Consider the following 11,677-nt stretch of genomic DNA (forward strand, 5'->3'; position numbering starts at 1 on the left):
TCTAATTTTTGCTCCTCTTACAAATAAACTCAGGATAACTCCCTACCAATTATACCCGAGGCTGGCTGTACCTTCTGCCAGTCACTTGAGGCCAATGCCCACCTTGGTCTGGGGCTACAGGAAACAAGACTAAAAACAAAAACAAGCAAAAAAATAATGCCCACTGGCATCGGAGAACATGAATGAACCATAAAAAGACCAAGATTGAGAACCAGAGACTAATCCATTTATAGTCCCTACTGGTAATACTTTTATCACATTCAGCCACTGTATATAAAGTAGATTAAGTATCCAGTTTTGGTCTCAAGTCCTCATAGACATAGAAGACTGCTTCAAGGACCAGCAAATGACTTTCACTAGGTCTTCATGTTACTATCCTCACCCTGCCTCTGTTTCTATGTTAAATCTGTTATATTAGTTTAGACTAAAATTGGGACTCTGGATCCGTATTTATCCTTTTTAAGTACCTCTACTTGAAAAGTCTGCTCTGTCAGAATCTGAAACAGCAATTTTTAAAACCTCAGAATTAGGGTATTTCAGACACAAAAATAAAAAATTTAGAGACTCCATGACTTGGCTTTTCATCCCAGACGTGTATCATAGGTTTCTCTAGACTCAAATTCATGTACAATGCATTTGTTAACATGGTTTGTTTATTTTAATTATTTATTTATTTAAGTAATCTCTATACCCAATGTGGGGCTCAAACTCATGACCCCAAGATCAAGAGTCACATGCTCTAAGGACTAAGTCAGCAAGGCACCCTGTTAACATGTTTTTATTAATGAGCAAGTTTAGAACGCCCTTTGTCATCTGGTAGTAGAAAGGTAACATATTAGAAACAAAATTACTTTTAGAAAATAATTCAGCATCCACCTCTGGAGGATTTGTAAAGTAGGGTCCATTTCTATCTCTACTAATAACACAGAATAGGAATACTAAAGCAATATATATGTATATGATCAACTGATTAGGTGGTAACAGTGCCTCATATGTACGTTTCTTAGAGTGGAAAAGCCTGATGAGATAGATATGGAGTTTTTCCACTCTAAGAAAAGTAAATATAAAGCTCTCATTTGAATGTGATGAAAAAAAAAATACATCTATCTACCTACCTTTATATCATGAAGCTTTTCCACCCTAAGAAAAGTGCATGTGAAGCACTGTTATCATCTCATCAGTGGATCCTTTCCAGGCATCTACCAAATGCTTTAAATCAGTGGCACATTACAACTAAACCAAGAAAAAAAAATGACTAAAAATTCAAGCTTAAATACTGAAAGCCTCTAACTAAATTAGGTGTTTATAGGCAATTAGAGACCTTCAGAGGGAAGTTATCAAACTGCACTCCACTAGAAGCTGATTAGTGATACAAAGTGGCCATGCATACTAGGATGGAGGAATGGGTTTAAAGAAACAAAGAAAGAAAAGGCAACCTGTGTATTATAAACCCCTGCACTGGGTTTATAAGCCAAAGCAAAAGGAAAATTTTCTTAAATTGAAATTTTTCCATGGTTTATGAAATCTTGGCATAAAAGCCTACTAAAAAACTGACGTACAAAGTGATATAACCTTTATATACTTATGCCAAAAAACAACCTAAGCAACATTTAGCAAGATATTTTACTAAAATCTAATACTTTCATCAGAGGGCTTTAAGAAGTTTTAGTGCACAGGAAAATACAAAAAGAATTATACTGAGCTACTGACTTACAGGACCTATCTTCTGGGCTCAAAGTGGTACAAAACCTGAAAGAGTACTACTCTTTACTTAAGTAAAGTGATTTGTTAATGGCATCGCACTTTGACTGGGAGCCTGTTCATAAACTAATATGTGAAACCTGCTCTACATCTGGGTTTTCAAAACATGAGTATCACCTGAGAAGCTATTTAAAAACCACAAATACAGAGATCATACTTCCGATCTACTGAGACAGCACCCAGGCACCCAGACTTTTGTATTAATTCCCCAAATGATTCCAATACCCAGCCAGGTTTTGGAACCACTGGATTAGATGACCCTCAAGATCCCTTCTGTGTCCATGTGCAATTCTGTACTAAAGGAACTGGAGATTGCACTTGGCTACATAATGTGTGGCAGCCATCAGCATCATGTTCCACTGACAAGGAAAGGAAAGCATCCTTAATTGTCTGACCAAGCAACTGTAAGAACAGGTGCTCTTTACTCAGATCACTTGACTGCATTGCCACACCCTCTTCCCTGAACATTCCTCTGACTTAGGGTCTATTAAACTTCAGAGTGGGATATGTCTTACTCCCCAATACAGAGAAAGGCAGCTCCTCAGATTAACTCATGACTGTAATATCCAGCCACTCAAAGGGTCATTTCTCTGCAATTCCCTGCACATTTTCAACTCTGTTAGAAGCATAGTGCAGGGATCCTCAGAAATATGTGTGAAGAATTCCTTCTAAAGCAGGCCAAAGTGTAAATGAATCCCCTCCAGCTTTTCTTCCTAGAAAGGGCCCACTGAGCACAAGTATCTGGAGAAAGAAGCAGAACTGATTTAGGTTATTCCTCATAAACCAGCAATGTTTTATCAACAAACATAAGATACCTGGGTAGCTAGGAGAGTCTGACCTCTTCCTAATGCTGCACAACCCCAAGCAGAGCCTGCAGTTAGGTTCTAACCACACACCCTCCTTCATACCAAACTTATTCTGCGTAAAAGACATAATTAGAAACCTACCATTAAGTGTCCAGGATATTCTTAAATCCAAAACATTTAGTGACTGATGTTCTGCTTTTTTCACTCCATTTCATTCTCCCTATTTATATAGGCATAAAAAAGCGCCCCTTTACGTGTGGTTAAAAATGAAGTATCTAGCACAAGATTAAAACCACCACCAAATGGCAGGCTAAGATTTTAACTCAGTTGTTCCGACTCTTACATACAAAACCCTCATTACCCACATCCTCTCCGCGTCCCTCTTCCCCCAGCACAGAAGCCCGGTGCAACGGGGGTTGATACTAACTAGCATAGAAACAAAAATAGAAAGCTTTATGGAAAACAAGCTTCCCACCACCCTAGCGTTTAATTGTGCCATACCCATTCACTACAACAAGGTCCCAGGAGTGCGGGCTATAGAACTAAAGGCAGGAAGGAAGCAGAACGGTCCGAACAAATATAAACCTTTGGATTCCCAAACCGCAGTCCGGGGGGAGCTCTAACAGCAGCTCTTCCTTTCAAACCTTTCCCTGGCCTCGGGAGGAGCGGCCGGGGGCGCTAGCATTTTTTGCTTCTGCGTCGTACAGTTCAGACTGGGGAGAAAAAGGGGAGGACAACGGTGCCTCGGAACGAGCTCCCTGCCCGCCCCCAGGTAAGAACAGCAGCGCCCAGGGAGAAATTTGCTGCCTCCGGCTCGGGTGTGGGGGGAGGGCAGCGCCTGAGGCCTCCAGGCCGGGGTGCTGAGCTGGCGCGCACTGGCGCGGGAATGGCCAGCTAGCCCGGTCCGTAAGTCATTCCGATTTGACACCGGGGCTCCTGCTTACCTACGTCCCTCGCTGCCCGCACCTGCCGCACCGGGGGTCGAGATACTGCGGCAGCTCAGCCTGCGACCCTACCTTCGCCAGTTCTAGGGAACCCTGGTCAGTTAGGAGGTGCCCGGCCTGCTCGCAGCGGCCACAGCCACCGAGCTTCCTTCACAGGAGCCGCCGCGACGCCGGCGCTCACTTACAGCGTCACCTCCTTCCGTGCCCTTCCGCCTTAGCCCCGCCCGTCCGTGGTGCGGGCAGCGGAAGACAGAGCTGCGGACGGGCGCTAGGGCGTGGCTCCGCCGTCCCTCCGCTTCCGGCGGCGCGCTTCGCGGCCTCCCGGTTTTAGGCCAGATGTTCCACGCTGGTTCGCACCGTCACTTACTGGCGTCTCCCTGCCTGCGCGTGAGATTGGTGGGAACGGAGATTCAGAAATTGCAAGAGGCTCGACAGGGCGGATTTGAGACCTCTGTTCAGTCCCCTCTCAACTTTTTAACCCCAAAAGTGCTAAGGCCGACCACCGCTAATCCCTTTCCCTTTTGCCAAAAGCGAAGGGGGCACCTTTCTGCACTGGATGCGCTTTGAGGCCTGGCCCGGGCTTTTCTTGGGGGTTTTCCTGTGATCTTACCGCCTTGGTATAGTAATTGCTTCTTTATCTTGTTCCGCCTCTCAACAGAGAGCACTTCCCCTGCAGAGCAGAGCCCGGTCTTACTCAGCGTTGTAGTCCCAGCACCAAACTGACTGCCTACAGGTGTTTACGTAGGTCTGTGCAGTAGAGCTATAAATTTTTTTTTTCTCATGAGAGGAAAGCGGCTTCAGCCTGATAAATGTTCAAGCACTATTCACTCAACGCACGTTTCTTTTTTTTTTTTTTAAGATTTTATTTATTTATTTGACAGAGATCACAAGTAGGCAGAGAGGCAGACAGAGAGAGGAGGAAGCAGGCTCCCCACTGAGCAGAGAGCCTGATATGGGACTCGATCCCAGGACCCTGAGATCATGACCTGAGCCGAAGGCAGCGGCTTAACCCACTGAGCCACCCAGGCGCCCCAGTTCTTAATTTTTAATACTGTATTTTTGGTGTTTTTTATTTAATAAATTTTAGATTCCAGTTACCTTTTGAAAGTCTCCATTTGTTCATGTTGTTAATCGTTTCTTCTGTTTTATCTTTTAGTTTTGTGGGATTTTTCCCCCCTCAGTCCTTATTTGCTACTTTAATATTTTGGTTAAATATTTGTTGATCTGGTTCAGTGGTTCATAATTCCCGCATGATTATCTGTCACATTTTCCTGCCACTTCACGTGTTTGGTAATGTTTTCTTATGTGTCAGACAGTGTGTATAAAAGAATTATAGAGCCACCACATTATCATCTACCAGTGAGGATTCCCCCTTCCCTCTGTTAGGCTGGCTGAGGGGCTGGTCATCACAATCCAGTCAGGGATTGAGATGAGTCTTGGCAAGTTTGCCCTCTTAGACTTATCCTACCTCTAGTTCTTCCCTCAGGGGCAGACCAAGCTTTTTTTTTTTTTTTTTTTTTTTTTTTTTAAAGATTTTATTTATTTATTTGACAGAGAGAGAGATCACAAGTAGACGGAGAGGCAGGCAGAGAGAGAGAGAGGGAGGCAGGCTCCCTGCCGAGCAGAGAGCCCGATGCGGGACTCGATCCCAGGACCCTGAGATCATGACCTGAGCCGAAGGCAGCGGCTTAACCCACTGAGCCACCCAGGCGCCCCAGACCAAGCTTTTGATAGACAATCTCAGCCCTGAAAGCCTACAGTGTTTCCAGTTCATTCCTCTAGGGCTTTGAGCTTAGCTCTTCAGCCTCCAACCAACTCTGCTTTAAAATAGGAGAAATGTTAGGGCACCTGGGTAGCTCAATGGGTCAAGTGCCTGAGTCCTGATTTTTTCTCAGGTCATGATCTCAGGGTCCTGAGATTGAGCCCACATGGAGCTCTCTGCTCAGTAGGGAGCCTGCTTCTCCCTCTCACCTCTGCCCACTGCTCTGCCTACTTGTGTGCTCTCTCTTTGTCAAATAAATAAATAAAATCTTTGAAAGAAAATTTCTCTCTCTCCCTCTGCCCTAAATCACCCCCCAACACCCTGTTCATGCATGCATGCATTCTCTCTGAAAAAATAAATAAAAATTTTTAGAAAGATGAGAACTGTCTTAAGGGAGAGATTTACCATGTGACTGAGGAGACCATGTCCCTCTAATGGGGTATGGTTTCTTAAGCATCATGACTTTTTAAAACTTTTGGTTCAGGGGCACTTGGGTGGCTCAGTCAGTGAGGATCTGACTCTTGATTACAGCTCAGGTCAAGATCTCAGGGTCATGGGATCCCGCCCTGTGTCAGGGTCTCAGCTCAGTGTAGAGTTGACTTGGGATTCTCTCCTTCTCCCCCCTCCTCTATCCTTCTCCACACTCATGCTATCTCTCTCTCTCTCAAAATCAATTAATTAATTAATTATATTAAAAATAGCTTTAAAGTTTTGGCTCAGTTCCACAGCCTTCCAAGCAGGTCTCAAACTTAGAAAATGCTCCACATGGAAAACCAGTCATTCACTGGGGCTCTTCTGCCTTCCAGTCAGTCCCAATAGCCTGCTAAAAGTTCCTCTGGGTTTTCTTTGCCCCCACAGAGTCCCTCTGCCTAAGTTAAGACTGATCTCAGGGGCACCTGGGTGGCTCAGTGGGTTAAGCCACTGCCTTCAGCTCGGGTCATGGTCTCAGGCTCCTGGGATTGAGCCCCACATCGGGCTCTCTGCTCAGCAGGGAACCTGCTTCCCCACTCTGTCTCTGCCTTTCTGCCTACTTGTGATCTCTGTCAAATAAATAAATAAAATCTTAAGGAAAAAAAAAAAAGACTGATCCTCAACCTGTACCTAAAATCAACAAATGTTTCCAGGAGCAGGGGAAGCTAGTGATTATCAATGCACCTTAGAAGGCCTTTCCCCATTCTGGAATTTTGTTTACCTAAAATTAGGTAACAAGTCCTTACTTCCCAGCTCTCTGATGTATTTTAAACAATGATGTTTTCAACTTATTCTGCATTTTTTTAGGTTGTCGAAGCAGGAACATTGTCCTCCTACTACATCCTATTCGGAAGCAAAAGTCACTTGTAAAACTCCGTTATATTGTGTCTACAATGCCCAAGGGTAAAAATGATACCTTCTGCTTATAACTGTAATTCTCACATTTCTTTAGACTTAGATATTTATTTAAATGCATTCCTCACTACAAAACCTTTTCTCCATAATTTTTCCATCCATGATTTGGTTGACTTAAATTTGTCTTCTAGGAGATTTTTTTAGGAGGCTTTTAATTTTATTTTTTATTTAAATTCAATTTAGTTAACATATGCTGTATTATTAGTTTCAAGGATAGAATTTAGTGATTCATCAGTTGCAAATAGGACACGCAGTGCTCATTACATTAAGTGTCCTCCTTAATGCCCATCACCCAATTATCCCTTCTCCCCACCCACTTACCCTCCAGCTACACTCAGTTTGTTCCCTATATCTGAGTCTCTCATGGTTTGCCTCCCTCTCTGCTTTCATTTTATTTTTTCTTCCCTTCCCCTATGTTCGTCTGTTTTGTTTCTTAAATTCCACATTTGAGTGAAATCATATGGTATTTGTCTTTCTCTGGCAGATTTTTTTTAAGATTTTATTTATTTATTTGGCAGAGAGATAGAGCAAGAACACACGTAGGCAGAGCGGCAGGCAGAGTGAGAGGGAGAAGCAGGCTCCCACTGAGCAGAGAGCCCGATACAGGAGCCTGGGACCATGACCGAGCTAAAGGCAGCCCCTTAACCAACTGAGATACCCAGGCACCCAATTTTTAAAAAAAACAAATAACCATAACTGGGACACCTTGGTGGTTCCGTGGCTTAGGCATCTGCCTTCAGCTCGCGTCATGATCTCAGGGTCATGGAATCAAGCCCTGAATTGTAATCCCTCTTCAGTAAGGAGTCTGCTCCTCCATCTCCCACTCCCACTTTCCCTCGCTCATGCTCTCTCTAATAAATAAATGAAATCTTTTTAAAAAAAGTAGAGTGTTATTGTTTTATCTCTCATATGTACATCTATGATCCACTTGGAATTGATATTTGCATTTAGTGTAAGGGTCTCCATCTTCATTCTTTTTGCACGTGGATATTCAGTTGTTCCATAGTTGGAACTTATGTTGAAAAGACTGTTCTTTCCCTTATTGAATTGTCTTGGCACCCTTGTCAAAAATCAACGGATCACAAATATGAAGATTGATTTCTGGCCTCTAAATTTTATCCCATTGATTTTATGTCTATTTTTATAGATTACTATTCCTTTTGTATATTGTTTATAGATTACTTTATAGATTACTGTTCCTTTTGTATATTGTTCTTGCATCCTGAAACTTTGCTAAACTCATTTATTCTAATATTTTTGTATCTATGTGAATTCCTTAGGATTTTCTTATTAGATCATGTCATCTGGGAATGGACATAGTTTTGCTTCTTACTCTAGATGCCTTTTATTTCTTTTTCTTGCATAATAACCATGGCTAGAACATCTAGTACAAAGTTGAATAGAAGTAGCAAGAATGGACATCATTGCCTTGTTCCTGATCTTAAGGGGAAAATGTTCAGTCTTTCACCATGAACTATGATGTAAGTTGTGGGTTTTGTAAATGGTTTTATCAGGTTGAGGACGTTCTTGTTTTTTTAGTGTTTTCTTCATGAAGGGATGTTGAATTTTGTCAAAGGTTTTTTTCTGCATCTATTGCCATGATAATGTGGTTTTGTTACTTTGTTCTATTAGTATTTATGAATTTGATTGATTTTCATGTTAGACCAACCTAATGTGTTTCTAGGAATTTGCCCATTTCATCTAGGTATTATCTAATTTGTTGGCACACAACTGTTCATGGAATTCCCTTATAATTTTTATTTCTATATAAGGACAGTACTAATGTCCCTTCCTTAATTTCTGATTCTACTAATTTGAATATTTCTCTTTTTTTCTTGGTCATTCTACAAAGAGATTCATCAATTTTGTCACTCTTTTCAAGGAACCAACTTTTAGTTTCATTGATTTTCTCTATCATTCTATTCTTTAGTTCAATTATTTCTGTTCACCTATTTACTCTTTCTTTCCTTCTACTTGCTTAGGGCTTAGTAAGCTTTTCTTTTTCTACTTTTTTAAGATGGAAGGTTAGGTTACTGATTTGAGATCTTTAAAAAAAAAAATATGGGCACCTGGGTGGCTCAGTCGGTTAAGTGTCAGATTCACAATTTGGCTCAGGTAATGAACTCAGGGTCATGAGATCAAGCCTGCTTGCTGAGCATGGAGCATTCTTAAGATTCTTAAAATTCTTAAGATTCTCTCTCTTCTTTTCCTTCTGCCCCTCCCTCTACCCTCTCACAGGTGCATGTGCACTCTCTGTCTAAAAAAAATTTTTAAATAAATAAATATAGCCATTGGGACATTTTACTGGCTCAGTTGGAAGAGCACGTAACTCTTAATCTCAGGGTTGTGAAATCAAGCCCCACACTGGGGATAGTGATTACTTAAAAAAAAAAAAAAATATATATATATATATATATATACACACACACACATGCATACACACACACACACATACATATATATATACATATGCACCTGGGTGGCTCAGTCAACTAAGTGTCTGCTTTTAGCTCAGGTTGTAATATGGCAGACCCAAGATCAAGCCCCGAATCAGGCTTCCTGCTTGGTGGGGAGTCTTCTTCTCTCTTTCCCTCTGCTCCTCTCCCTGCTCATGTTCTCTTGCTCACTCTCCTTCTCAAATAAGTAAATAAAATATTAAAAAAATTATAGGGGCGCCTGGGTGGCTCAGTGGTTTAAGCCTCTGCCTTCGGCTCAGGTCATGATCTCAGGTCCTGGGATCGAGCCCCACATCGGGCTCCCTGCTCAGCAGGGAGCCTGCTTCCCCCCCTCTCTCTGCCTGCCTCTCTGCCTACTTGTGATCTCTCTCTGTCTATCAAGTAAATAAATAAATTATATATATATATATATATATGCCTGGGTGGCTCAGTGGGTTAAGCATCTGTCTTCAGCTCAGGTCATGTCAGACTGTCTGCTCAGTGGAGAGTCTGCTTGTCCCTCTCCTGCCTGCTACTCCCCCTGCTTGTGCGTGCTCTGTCAAATAAAATCATTAAAAAAAAAATAATAAAAAATATATATCCATTTACACCTAATATATTTCCTTCTAAACATGGTGTTAGTTATGTACTATAAGTTTTGATATATTCTGTTTTTGCTTTCATTTATCTCAAAGTATTTTCTAATTTTCTCTGTGACTTCTTTGACCCATTGGTTATTTAAAAGTGTGCTCCCCAACATGGGACTCAATCCCCACACTACAGGATCATGACCTGAGCTGAAGGCCATCGCCTAACCAAATGAGCCACCCAGGTGCCCCTGATTTTAATCTTTTAAAAATTATTAAGAATTGCTTTATCTATCCTTGAGAATGTTTTATGTGCACTTGAGAATAATATGTATTCTTCTGTTACTGGATGGTGTGTTCTATATGTCTGTCAGGTCTAGTTGGTTTATAGTGTTCAAGTTCTCAACTTTTTGGTTGATCTTCTGCCTAATTGTTCTATCCCTTACTGAAAGTGAGGTAGTGAAGTCTCTGTTTTTGTTGAATTGTTTATCTCTCTCTTAGTTCCATCAGTTTGTGCTTCATGTATTTTGGAGATCTACAGTCAGGTGCTTAAATGTTTAATAATTGCTAAATCTTGATAAATTGACCTTTACTGTTGTAAAATATCCTTCTGTGTCTTTAGTAACATTTTTTTGTCTGAAAATCTATTTTGTCTAATATTGGAACAGCTACTACAGGTTTATTTTGATTATTGTTTGCATGCTATGTCTTTTCCCATGCTTTTACTTTCAACCTCTGTTTCTTTGAATCTGAAGGGGATCTGTTATAGACAGCATATAATTGGATCATGTATTTTATTTTCAAATTTCTGTTTTTTAACTAGAGCGTTTAATCAATATGCATTTAATGTAATTACTGGTAAAGTAGAATTTATGTCTGCCATTTTTAATAAAAAGATTTTATTTATTTGAAAGAGAGAGAGAGAGAACACACAAGCAGGGGCAGAGGGAGAGGGAGAAACAGACACCCTGCAGAGCAGGGAGCCCAATGCGGGACTCCATCCCTGAGCTAAAGGTGAACACTTAACTGACTGAGCCACCCATGCACCCCTATGTTTGCTATTCCATGCACCCCTATGTTTGCTATTTTGATATTTGTTTCAATATGTCTCATGTCTTTTTTCTTTCTTCCTACATTACTGACTTCCTTTATGTTATATATCTTCTACTGTGCTATTTTAATTCCATTGTCATTTCTTTTACTATATAGTACATAAGTTTTTTAGACAGATATACACACACTTCCACTTTGGATTATTTTGTTTCTCTAGAAATTACAATCAACAACTTTATTTACAACAACCTAATTCATATTAATACAACTTCATTTGAATAATATACAGTAACTTTCCTCTTTCATACTCATTTCTCTTCCCCCTTTTGTACAACTGTTATATAAGTTACACACTATGTGCATATTAACTGTTTTTTAAAAAGATTTATTTATTTGTCAGAGATAGAGAGTGCAAGCACAAGCAAGGGGAACTACAGGCAGAGGGAGAAGCAGGCTCCCCACTGAGCAAGGAACCTAATGCAGGACTCACTCCCAGGAGTCTGGGATCATGACCTGAGCCAAAGGCAGCTGCTTAACCCACTGAGCCATCCAGGCATCCCTCAACACAGATTTTAAATGACTTCTCTACACATTTTTCTTTAAATCAGTTAGAAGAAAAAAGTATTATAAAAAAATACACGTGTGCTATATTTTATATTTTTGGGTGTAATTATCTTTATTTCTTCATGTGCTTTCAAATTACTCTCTAGTGCTTTTCAATCATAAAGTCTCCCTTCAGTATTTAAGGCAGATTTACTAGTGAAAAATTCTCTTATTTTTTATTTATCTGATAATATCTTAATTTCTCCTTTATTTTTGAAGAAGAGTTTTGCTGGGTATAGAATTCTTAGTTGAGTCTCTTTCTTTCAGCAATTTGAAAATGTCATCCTACTTCCTTCTGGCTTCCATGGTTTCCAATGGAAAATGATCTGTTAATCTTATT

At 40.7% G+C, this 11,677-nt stretch overlaps 1 protein-coding gene across 4 annotated transcripts in view; it reads right to left on the bottom strand.

Annotated features, from left to right (window-relative positions):
* Positions 1-3,698, bottom strand: part of SENP5 (SUMO specific peptidase 5) — a 61,778-nt gene extending 58,080 nt beyond the window's left edge. The window contains exon 1 of one of the 4 annotated variants that reach the window (XM_044252077.1): positions 3,512-3,696. The gene's annotated coding sequence lies outside the window, so the exon portion shown is untranslated. Of the gene's footprint in view, positions 1-3,511 lie in introns of all 4 variants that reach the window. The other 3 variants (XM_044252076.1, XM_044252075.1, XM_044252078.1) reach the window with 3 other exon arrangements.
* Positions 3,699-11,677: the final 7,979 nt, after the last annotated feature.

Source organism: Neovison vison, chromosome 6, assembly GCF_020171115.1.
Source record: "Neovison vison isolate M4711 chromosome 6, ASM_NN_V1, whole genome shotgun sequence".
NCBI lineage: Eukaryota > Metazoa > Chordata > Mammalia > Carnivora > Mustelidae > Neogale > Neogale vison.